Source organism: Manacus vitellinus, unplaced genomic scaffold (genome assembly GCF_001715985.3).
Source record: "Manacus vitellinus isolate BGI_N305 unplaced genomic scaffold, ASM171598v3 scaffold_22_pilon, whole genome shotgun sequence".
Taxonomy (NCBI): domain Eukaryota; kingdom Metazoa; phylum Chordata; class Aves; order Passeriformes; family Pipridae; genus Manacus; species Manacus vitellinus.
In genome coordinates, this window is record NW_021939632.1 from 12,319,701 (window position 1) to 12,332,329 (window position 12,629).

Below are 12,629 nucleotides of genomic sequence, written 5' to 3' on the forward strand. Positions count from 1 at the left end.
TGATGAGAAGATTAGAAATTTAATTTTTTTCTAAGCCTGAAAATTCTTTAAACATTCTCCTAGAAATCACAGATCAAAAATAGTTTTCAGTTTGAAATAAATAATGGCTAAATCACTCATGTATCTATTAAATATGGAAGTATAATAGTAAGTAAAAATAAATCTAATACTAAGTAAATGGTAAGAGATATAAAGGGGGTGGAAAAGGCTTTTCCACATGTCCTTTCTTTTGGCCCATTGTGGGGTGTCAGTGTGGCAGAGCCAGAAGCAGGGCTGTGCCAACAAAGCTGCTTTCTCTGGCAGCAGTATTCCCCTCTTGCATGTCAGCTCACTCTCTATCACAACATGGGCACCAAATACACAAATTAGGAAAATAAATGTCAATCTCAACTTGATTCAATATTTCTACCTGATATATATATATATATGTTCACTAAAGCCCCTTTTCTTCAGGTGTTTCTGTGCTGTTGGATCCTTACATTTGCCTCCATTAACTGCACTGGGTCTCAGAGTGTTACACTTAGTGTGTTAGTGTGTCATACTAACTAAAATGCCTAATTACATGTAAAAAACCCCCAACAAAACCCAACCTCTAAGACACCAAGAGACAGGATTTATGCTTAAGATGAGGTCTGTGACTTCATGTACCTATATATAAAACCAGCATTTACATGGAAACTTACAATGAAGAAGTTTTGTGAAACTGGATATCTCAATATCTTGAGTGAATACAGAATTATAATAAGATAATATTAATACAACTATATAAGGTACTACACATTCCAAACTATACAGCTGTATTATGTTATGTTTTAACCATGTAAGGAAAAATTCAACACAAGCAATTAGATAAAACTTTGATGCCATAGAGAAGACACTGACTGATCCTATACTGTGCTATACTGTAAATCAAGTGCTCAATAGCATCAGAGCAACAATAAATTCCTGCTGTTTGACTACACTGGCCCTCAGCAGCAGCATTACCTAATCTGTTCCTGTCTCTAGTACATCAGTAATGGTTGGTTCAGTGCTGCCATCAGAAAAAAGGTACCAGAGCTGCAAAAGAGATTTTTACCTTAACAGCCTGATTCCATCAGGATTTGAATGCCTGTTCTTCCCAGTGAAATGCTGGATTTGTCAGGAGAGAATCATGTCAAATGATGAGCAGAAATTTCTGTATGTACCCATGCAATTGACCTAGAATAGCAAAACACACAAACAATAATTTGTAACTGTAACTATCACATAGAGTAGATTAGCAGCTGAAATTGTAAAAAGGCCGAATAGAACCCTGACAGCAGTCTTAGGCAAGATATCCAATGAAGTTTGCAGAATCCCATTTTATGCTTTTACTTGCAAGAAGCATGAACACAGAGATAAAAAGCTGGCATGTTTCATCTTTCCTCCAACATGACCAGGTCTAATGGAATTCTGGATATCAATAAAACAAAAGAGTGATTGAATTTTGACGATATCCTTGTGAGAGTGAATAACAAAACAGAAAACCTTCATCTTTGGCCATGCTTCAAGAAAAATTGCCCCTGTGTTTTATGTTAAATTAATATTTGATGTAATTCCATTTAAAAATCTGAGATACACACTATTATTTGGTAATAATAATTTTATTTCAATCTGATTAGATGTGCTTCATCTTATTGTTATATTCATTAACTACATTCACTGCAATGGCAGCGTAATGCTAATCTGTTTGTTTGGATTAATTTCCAACAGTCAAACAACTTGGGAAGAAGTGCTCTTTTTGCATTTTACAGGTATGTAATTTGAGGAAAACTAGTTCTGAATTAAAAGTGTGAACTTGAGATTACTGCTGTAAACATAGGTACAAATAGGTACAAAACATAGGTACAAAAAAAAAGAAGTTCCAACAAACTGCCAGGCTGAAGGTACTTACCACTACTTACCATGATTTAAAAATTGATTTTCTGGCCTTACATATCTTTAAAAAGCAGTTGGGCTTTTTAAACACTATAATTTTTCATAAACTGGTAAGACTGAGATTTAGAGCCTCCCAGCAAGCATTTCTAATATAATCCAGTTCTCAAATGAACATATTCACAATATGACCCCCCTCCATTTTGTTTTTCTGCTGTACATTGTTTGTGAAAATTCTCAAGGCTCTCAGGAGCATTCTTAGCCTCTATTTCACCCTTCAGCACTTCTTTTGCAAATGAAGCTAATAGGAGTTCTCTTTGTAAGTACATGGGGAATATGTGCCCACATCACATATTATGCCAATGATTTTTTTAAGTTAAAGTATGATTAAAACAGATCATAGGATAACCTTATCTCATCCATTTGAGGTCTTCTGCTTAAATTTGTCTTTATTCAAAATAGAGACTGACATAAAAAATGAAATTAAATATTATGGGTGGTCCCAAGCCCATCTACAAAACCAGACGTGAATCCAGGGCTACTCAAGATTCAGTACTGCATGTATAGGTTTGAAATACCACATGACTGGGTCAAGGAGCACCTTAAAGAGAACTGTGTGCACCTCACTATCTTAAGATCTCAAATGCTCAACTCAAAAATTTGTTTGGAAAACACTACTTGCTATGATCCTACCAGAGACAGTCCTCTGAAGGACTCTAAACAAGAGCCACCACCTAAATGCCGATTACCTTGAACATAGATATTTCTGTGTTGAACTGAGAAAAGAAAAGTATAGATAATATAAAAAAAAAAGATAAAATCAAAGGATGTTTGGATAAAAAGATATAATGTTTACAAAAAAACCTGAACATCAAAATCATTCTTGTGAATTTTTGCTCAAACAGGAATTAATCCTGAGCTTGCAAAAAAGACTTTAAATTTTATGATAACTCCTTTAAGAGCAAAACACTGATAAGAAAGTTTTAAAAAAGAAACCTAAATACAAAACAGTAGCAAGTTGTCTATTGATAATTTATATTTTAAATACAATAAAATGGACTTTACCAGACTGTAATCTGATCCTTATAGAAAAGGGAACCATAGGTTCTTATTACGTTTATTACAAAGAAGCAGCTATGTAAACTTTTCACAGGTATGTGCATTTACTCAACCACCAACTGCCACAAGGTGTCCTCTCTCAGTAATTGTGCTCTAATAGAGCCAGGGCTTAGTGATCCCTTTTCAAATGGATTTTTGCCATTAAATTACAACCTCAATCTCTAAATTTAAGTGCCTCTTCTCCTCTATTATACTCATTTAATTCTGCTATGCAGGTGTTTGAATATGATTTGGAAAAATACTTAGATGTCTGAACATCTGGAAATAAAGATTTTCATTGCCATGTTACCATTGTATGGAAGCGTGCAAATTTTTTTTCCAGAATAAAAAATGTACAACTACAGCTATGTATATTCTGTGGTGATTACAATTTTAAACAAAGGCATCAAACACCTTTTTAATAAAGGAGTCACCGAACTTCGGATCTGACATAATAATTTTTTTTCAGAAGCCATTACTACCTCAAAGATACTTTGCCCCATTAGGCAGGTTTGTTACTCAGCCAGAAAAGCCAGGAGTCTTTCATCTCTCTGTTTCTTTTTGTTGTTGTTTCAGTGGTTATCTAAGTTCAAACTCCAAAGTGCTGGGTCTGAGTTCCCACTGTTTGCTTTGAAACTTTCTTTGAACAGTTAAGACTCTATTCTTGTCCCAAACCTCTGAGGATCTCACCAAGTAAGCATTGCTCAGGACTGTTTTACTTAAAATTATAGCCTACCATGCTAGGAAGGTTCTTTACAAACCAACATTCAGTGCAAGTAGAAACGGGGTGAGAGGGAAAGAACAATAATGTAAAAACCCGTAGGTCTTTTAGGGAAGGCAAACAAGAATTCATTCAAATTCTTAATATAGCCCTAATCTGTTCCAAGGGGTATCTAAGAGGGGAGAGTGGGAAAGAAGGGATCAAATGTCTCCAAAAATATACACATTAAGGAGAAAAATTATACATGCCCATTAGGCCTACTAATATCAAGAGTAATATAATGTTTTAATATATGCCTTGCAATTTAGACTGAAATTACTCATCTGATTCCCTCTGCAAAAGATTCACACTGGAGACTGCAAAATTAAAAATACAGTTATTTCTTTCCATCTCACTCATTTTAAGCCTACTAGGCAAGAGGACAGAAAGACTACTGAAAGTACATGTGAATTCATAGTTGTTCCATGACATTTTAAAGCAATGTATCCTGAATAATTTTTTTCCTTTATGAATTTAGTCAAATAAACCCCATAGAGAATAAGGGCAAGAGCAAACACATAGATAATCACCTTGCTAGCCTCTGTGGGCCCAATGGCTTACAGGATTTTCTTTCAAGTTACAGAAATTTAACCTATGAGTTACAGTAGTTCCTTCACAGTCATTAACAGGTGTTTGTATTTTGAGTTTAAACTATAAACTGTTCGATGTAGGAAAAAAAAATATTTCAGTTTTTTCCACTGTCAAGGGAAAACACTAAGACATTTTTTTAGGTCTCCTGTATATTGAGTTTTCTAGGATGCAAAATGGAGATTTTCACCTACCATTGTAAAAGCATCTTGGGAAGCTAAGTGTCACAGCAGCACATCTAGGGGCCTTCAGGTCACAAGGACTGTTGCATAATGTTGCTCAGATACCACAGTTATTGTTATTACAAAAGTCAGAACTATCCTGCACGTCAAGACCAGTCTTCCACCTACACTTAGAAAATTATGTTTGGTTGCATAAAGGTTCTGAACAGCAGCCACACAATTTATTAGAGCGTGGAAAGAAGTATCTGAAACCAGCAGCTGATCCATTTCAATCTTTTGACAGACTATCTGTAGATAGACTACAGAGCCAGTTCTTTAAAAATGAGGTTTGTGTCCTGTAAAGTCAGATAAGGATCTTGGCTGCTGTGCTTTGCTTACAAAGTTTGTTCTGTGTAGCCAACATCAAGCAGTGTCTCATTCTGTTGCTTTGTGGGTAACAGGTTGAAATATTAACAAGCAGAAAAGTCAAACCTTCACGAAAAAAAAGCATCTTGGGTGCTCTTGTCTCATGTCACTTTCTATTTTATATCTTAAAAAACAGTGTCACTTTCACACATATTTTATTTTGTTTCTTAGGTCTTTATCTTGAAAATTTCAGAGACGTTTGAACAGTAATGCACAACGATCAGAGAGACATCTGTCGAACAGTAATACACAATGCTCAGATAGACATCTGTCAAGCCCACACATAGCAGAAGCAATGATTTCCTGTGGCTGGTTTGGAACAGGGTGATTGATCAGTTATTCTCTTTTGCTGTGACCTCCTGTAGAAGTCACAAGCAGAGTGTTTGCAGCCTACAGCTGCTTATTCATCCTCAGCCAGATCCAGATCTTTTAAAATTCAGAACAGTCCTATATACATAACAGAGAAAACTACCACAGTAATGCAGATCCTGGCAAGAAGTACAGCCATAGCTTTCTAGTAACAGTATCACAAATATACTGCAAAAGTAATTCTAAAACTTGAGACAATATTCTATCATTAGGTATCAAGTGCAGGATTTTCAGTTCTTTCTCACAGGCAAAGCTTTTAAAATCTTATCTGACATATCTCATTGTGTCTTTCTTTTTTGTCTTGTTGGTATTGTTTGTGGATATGAATCATAAAGTGTATTTGCATAGTATCAAGAGTTTTTTGGTTCTTTTTTTTTAACACGGAAGATGGAACAAAATACTTTAATTCTAAAAAATGTAACTATTCAAAATGTGACTCACTAAATAATGAAACTCTTAAGCACTTCAAAACAGGCTACTACCCTTAGTGAGGCTGTCATTCAGCCATTCATCATTTCAATCTACAAGGGCAGCCATTAGAAAGACTCTAGTTTAAACCAGTTTCAAATAAGAATTTTTACATATTTACATCTCTTCTGTACTTCTTGTACCTAGAGACAAATAATTCTCAAAATACTGACTAAAGCATATTGGAAACCAGAACATTACCTTACTTGCCCAAAGTCATGCTTAAATTCAGTGGAAGAAACAGGAAAAAAATCTGTTTTCTCAACATATGTTAAATATACCACCTCCTTTTCTGTTATCCTTCCCTTCCATTTCTGTTCTCTCCTGTTACTCCCTCCCACCCCTTTCTCCTGCAAAAAAGATTAAATGGAAAATATACAGAAAGGTCAAGGACAGAAAGTTTTACTACTGATAAATGGAAAAGGCTCACAGTTAAGTACTGACAAGTTTAGTCAGGAGTCATCCAACTATATTCTCTTTCCCCAAAAAATAAAAAAAGAAAGTATTCACCAGCAAATAAATTCTACGGCCTTAGTATATATCCCTTTGGTGACAGGCTATTAAAACAGCAGTGTATACTACCCTTCATTAGTATCCTTTGTCACTCTAAGTATTTGTTTCACATCTATCAAACCATTCAGTATTACTTTCCATTTCATATCATACTTACTATTCCTGGAAAAAGCAATTTATTGCTAATTTGTACAGCATATGGCACAGTCAATAGAAAAATACTTTTTTATATATTTTACTCCTTTTTGGGCTGTTAGCCTACATTTCTTTTACTGCAGCTCAACACACAGGCTTTGCACTCAAAGCATCATGACTGCTGCATTTGCAGTGTTCCTCTCTAAATTACTTCCTTTTCTTTTTTTGTCAGTCTCTCTGGATTCTTTAAGGGATATATTGATCAGAAGACAATAGAACTGACACTTAAATTCAGCACTATGCAGTCTGTGCTTCTGCAAGTTCTTAAAGTGCACTGAAAATCCAGAACATCCTACTCTTGATTAAAAAATTTGGCTCTAAAAATATCTAGGTTTTTCCTGGTCTCAGGTTTTGAATGTATTTGAAAACAGGAAGGGGGAAAAAGGAAATATTGGTTTAAAAATCCCACACACTTTCAAACCAATATTATTGTTCAGCCATACAACAAAAGAAATTTCAGGAAGGGTTTTTGAATGAAAATGTTCAGATGTTCACATTTTCCACAAGTGAACTTCCCACTTCCACTTACCCACAAAATCTCATGCAATAAAACCATCCCCTTAATCAAGCAAGGATCTGGGAGGAAGGGAAAAACAAAACAAAACAAAACAAACAAAACAAAACCAAACCAAAAAAAACGAACCAAAAAAAAGGCTGGAAAAAAGCTCCACATGGTCCTTAGTAGCCTCAAACTCTGCAATTGTTATTCAATAACCTCCTGTGACACAGAAGTATCCAGGAACTTGAGAGGAGGGAATGGCCATTTATGACAAATGAAGTCTTAATCCAATTCCACCTGAGATTAACAGTGAAATAACGATTATTTTTAATGTTGAAGGAAATCCTCCATCCACTCCTCCATACTCCATTAAAGTAAGTTCTCTCCAAATGTACATATGTAAAATTTTACAGTACTTCTCCTTCAGGCTTCCAAATACATAAGTTAGTATAATATATAATTTATATAGACTTACTAAAAGATATTAGAATATGTATACTACAAATGCATGTGATATCAAATAAAGACATGACACATAACTGGTTGGATGTTTCCTCTTTATTAAGCTGTGGTACATACTCAAATTTACAATATTTGATGCCTTTGCAATGTTTGTTTTTCTTTAAATGAGAATTTTGTCACAATCTCAGGTGTCTTTTAATGTCCTGTAGTTCAGAACTTTACATGATTCCTCCCACAATTTCATGAGTCTATTTAAGATATTTATTAATACTTGTTAAGAAGGTAATTCCAATACTGTGGAATTAACAGGTTTTCTCTTAAGAACCAGAGAGATATATGTCATACAGAATATGCTCTCATACTTTCTCTATCCCTGGAGCAACAGGACTGAAATACTGCCCTGAGAGCTCAGTCTGGAAATTTTAATTCTGTAGGGACACAATGTTTTTATTCTTGCTTTAGGCATGCAGACTGACTAATTAATAAAAATAGAATCTGGGCTATCACCTGACCCTGACAACAGAAGTTCTTTGTTTATACCTAGCTTTCAGATTCCTAATATAACAATAATTGAATCTTCAATGCTTATTGCAGTTTCAGAAACACTTATCATGGCTTGTCTACAGTCAGTACCTGATTATGCCTAATTTTCTCTAAACAGAAGGTTTTTCCTGAGAAAACTATATTAATGTAAACTATACTTTTTTGTATATTTAGATTCTTTAAGGAGATTTAAAATACTGAAAGTACTGTCAGGGGCATTCTAATTAAACCTGAAGGCGTGAAAATGGCAAGTGAAACACTGCACCATTTGTAAAAACAGAATGTGTTCAGATTTAAAAAAAAAAACTTAGATGTTCTCTGTGGATATCTGCTCTTCCTTAGAATGTGCATTTGTTGAAAATTATTACTATTGTCATAGACTGTCTTGTCTGAAGAAATGCTCTCTCCTGTACTGTTTTGTTTACAAGTGTTGTCAGCGGAGTGCAGAGCTGTTTGAATAATACTGTAGACCTACTGAATATAAAATTGGTCTCTCACTGGAGAAAATGGAAGTAACTATGCCAAGTTATTAAAACATATTGGTTTCAAGTAAGTTTAAGGGCACACTCAGGGCAATCCAGTGTTTTTAATGAAGATCTCAATGTGATCAATAAATTATAAGATATTAAATCTTAAATTCACTCTAAGGTATACAGTACCTGTTTTTAAAAATTAATGAATTGAGCACAGAATTGTGGCACAGTTGAATAAATTTCAAGAGGAAGGATGATTTGTGCAGATGTGCTGGACTGGACCTTGAATGATCTTGGATCCGTTTCCAGTTCTGCCCTCAACTCCATCTAGAGTCACATACGCTTCTTTAGACAACACTACAAAGGTATTTAGCTATTTTAAGATGCACAGAAATGTCTACCAAAGTTCTGAAAACACCTAACACTACACTAGGCAATTAAATCCTCTTGAATTTGGAGACCCAATCTCAAATGAGGCCTGTCCACAAATGATAAACAGCATAAAGTCCTTGTTCAGACAATACATTATCTAAGACTCAAGTCAATCATCACACCTCAGTAACTCAATCAAAAAGTTAAGTCAACACCTCCTCACTCCTGGGAACAATGCACTTTCTGTACCTGAGTTAGGACACAGGCCCCTCATGTCCCATGGTCACTAAGTAAAGAATTTTGAATGGATATATGCCTTTTGGTTAGCAGAAAAAATCCCATCAATTTCTGGCTGAGGTTTCTACATGCTTCCCCCCCCCCCCCCGTATTGGATAAATGTATTAATGTTCTCTGAAGAGATTCTAACTGGATCAGACAGTGTCATAAGAAAATTGTGAGTTGCATCATTTGTCGTGTTAAGGCTAGACATATTCTAAGAGAAAACAGAATACAGTTTTTTCTCTATAAATAATTGGGAGTTCAGAAACATTTTCATTTTATCGTTTACTCAAATAAAGATTCTAATTAGTGCAAATCTCTGAAGCCCATAATCATCTTACATCATTTGGAAAATCCACTGACAATAAGTCTCTTTCACTTTCCTTAACCCTTCCTGGTTATTCTCAGAGACAATTTTTTTTCAAGTGGGAATAATGTGTAAGTTTACCTTCAGGGCAAGAGTGATAGTTCGTATGCAATATCTTAGCTGCTTTAATCAAAGACTTTCTATATAGCCAATTCACCAGGCTACAATTGGAAGTAAAAGGGGGAGCATGAGAACAGAGGAGGATAGTCAATACAGGTATTGATATGATAAGGTCAGGTTGAGTAAATCCAGTGGACTAATACACTATTTACATTGATGTAGTCGGTGTTTTCCAAGAATCACAGAATTGTTAGGGTTAAAAGGAACCTCTGGAGATCATCTAGTCCAGCCTCCCGCTCCCAAGGCAGGGCTACCTAGAGTAGGTTACACAGGAACACGTCCGGGTGGATTTTGAATGTTTCCAGAGAGGGAGACTCCACGACATCCCTGGGCAGCCTGTTCCAGTGCTCTGCCACCCTCAATGTAAAGAAGTTCTTCCTCATGCTGAGGCGGAACTTCTCATGTTTTAGTTTATGGCCATTGCTCCTCATCCTGTCACTGGGCACCACTGAAAAGGGTCTGGCACCCTTGACAGTCACCTTTGAGATATTTATTTGCACTAATGAGATCCCATCTTGGTCTACTCTTCTCAAGACAAAACAAGCCCAGCTCCCACAGTCTCTCCTCATAAGAGAGATGCTCCACACCCCTGATCATCTTTGTGGCCCTCCACTGGGCCTTCTCCAGTAGCTCTTTGTCTTTCTTGAACTGTGGAGACCAGAACTTGAACTGTGGAGACCAGAATTGAACACAACACTCCAGATGTGGCCTCACTAGGGCCGAGTAGAGGGGCAGGATCCCCTCACTTGACCTGCTAGCCACACTCCTCCAATGCACCCCAGGATACTATTGGCCCTCCTGGCCACAAGGGCACACTGGTCACTGTGTGGACACACACATGGACAACTTTCCATCCCCCAAGACTGCCAGGTCCTTCTCAGCAGCACTGCTCTCTAGTAGGTCGGCCCCCAACCTGTGCTGATATTATTCCTCCCCAGGTGCAAGACCCTACACTTGCCTTTGCTGAATCTCATTAGGTTTCTCTCTGACCAACTCTCCAGCCTATCAAGGTCCCACTGAATGGTGGCACATCCTTCAGGTGTATCAGTCACTCTCCCCATTTTCATATCATCTGCAAGAATAGTGAAAAACATATTGCCCCTGAAGTAACATACAAGGTCCCCATCAGCATAGATCAAAGCCCTCAGGTACAGCATAAAATTGCTGGGGAACTAACAGATAGTCATGAGTAAAGGAATAGGGGATATGTGATCCTTAAGCTCTCAGTTCCACCTCATGGAGGCTAAGTGCAAGCCACTCTGTTCACTAAAAATCTCTGGTTTCCAATTACTATGAACAGTCACACCATTGTCCTCACAGAAGTCACGAAAGAATCCCCAGATGCAAAGCACCAGCCAGGTTGTTTTCCCAGATTCACAGACAAAGTCCTTGGCCTTCAAGTGCTCTTCATTTCTCCCTAACCAAATGTAACTGTCAAGTATTCTTGATAAGAGTGCCATGAGTTATGGCAGTGGAAATATAGGTGCAGGCCCTACAACGCTCACTGAATGCTCATAAGCATCCAGCACTATTTACAACACTGCAAGCTCACCAAACTCCTCGTGAGTGTCTCTCATCAACAACTCGCTACACTGTGAATGCCAATATGGAAGAAGAAATAGTTTCCTGTAGAGGCAAGGTAAAAAAGAGTGCAACACACATGCCTATACTATTGCAGTAAAACCTTATGATGATATTAAAAAGGAGGGAAAAATGAAAATTTCCACTGCTCGACACATTTCAGTCATTTTTAGGCATGCTGCTCACATACAAATCCTTGCACAATGCAACAGGACTGTTAGTGGGAGTATAAACTATCCCTGAATAGTCACTGGCTCAAAAAATAGTTTGTGTATAAAAATATGAGGGCCCTCAGTATAATAAAAGAAACACGTTGTAGAGGTCGTAGCTAAAAACTGAATTTATGGTATGATATATTTTTCGCGAGGCAAGCCAAAATGAGGGAATGTACTAGAAGATGGTTTGAAGGATTTAATAAATATTTTCTGAGTCTGGGAAGACAGTCAGACATATTGGAAGGAAGTTCATTCAAAATGGATGATAAGGCAAACAGAATATAACGTGTTTCAAATGTGAAAGAATTCAAGTGTTTGATGGTATGCATATTGAAGTTGCATGTATATTTTAGCAATATAGCTTAGAAAAAGTACCAATTAGGTTGCTAGACTTTTTTGATCTGGGGGAAATTTCAAAAATTCATCCGTCAAGTTGGTCCCTTGGTGTTCTCAATAGTCAAATCCCATCAAACGTGTTGAAACTTAGCAGTAATAAAATAGTGTGAATTTATAGTAATATAAATGAACACTATGTATTAGACTGTTTTAACTGCAAAGAATATGTCCTTGCTGAAATTCATACCATGTTGAAACTATCTGCTCTGACATCTTCTGCCAAAGTAGAATCTGCTGAATTTCTTCGAGGAATCAAGTCACATGTGGCACCAAAAACCTCTTATGCTGTAAAAGGAGGAAAACACTTTCTCAGAACCACTAGATGTACATCACAACTCACATTACAAGAGGAGTTGGTACAATGAAAGCAGATGAAGCCAGAAATACGGTGTTATTGAACAGAATGGCTCTTCTTGTGTGACTAAGACACACAAAAATAAAAGTGTTTGGAGAACTCAAATGACCATAAAATCCTACTTCCATCCACTCAGCAAGCAAATGTTTCTAAAGTGCCCTGGAGAACATACTTGTAATGCATGACAAGAATACATGAGTCAACTTACAGTGGTAAGCAACAAGAAAAGCCTGGGGTTTTTATCACACATATTTAGAGAAGGTAGTATTCTTCACCTTTAAGCACAAATACCCCAGTCATATATACAATATCCTTCATATACCACCAAATAAGCAACTGAATAGAATCACAGAATAATTTAGGTTGGAAAAGACATCTAAGATCATCCAGTCCAACTGTTAACCCAGTACTGTTAAGTCCACCATTAAATTATATCCTGAAGTGCAACGTCTTTTAAACATCTCCAGGGATGGTGACTCCACCGGTTCCCTGGGCA

At 36.7% G+C, this 12,629-nt stretch overlaps 1 long non-coding RNA gene across 1 annotated transcript in view; it reads right to left on the reverse strand.

The window, feature by feature from the left end:
• Window positions 1-1,093: 1,093 nt before the first annotated feature.
• Window positions 1,094-12,629, reverse strand: part of LOC108639644 — a 28,846-nt gene continuing 17,310 nt past the window's right edge. The window contains exon 3 of the long non-coding RNA XR_001920638.1: window positions 1,094-1,197. This is a non-coding gene — a long non-coding RNA (uncharacterized LOC108639644). The remainder of the gene's footprint in view (window positions 1,198-12,629) is intronic.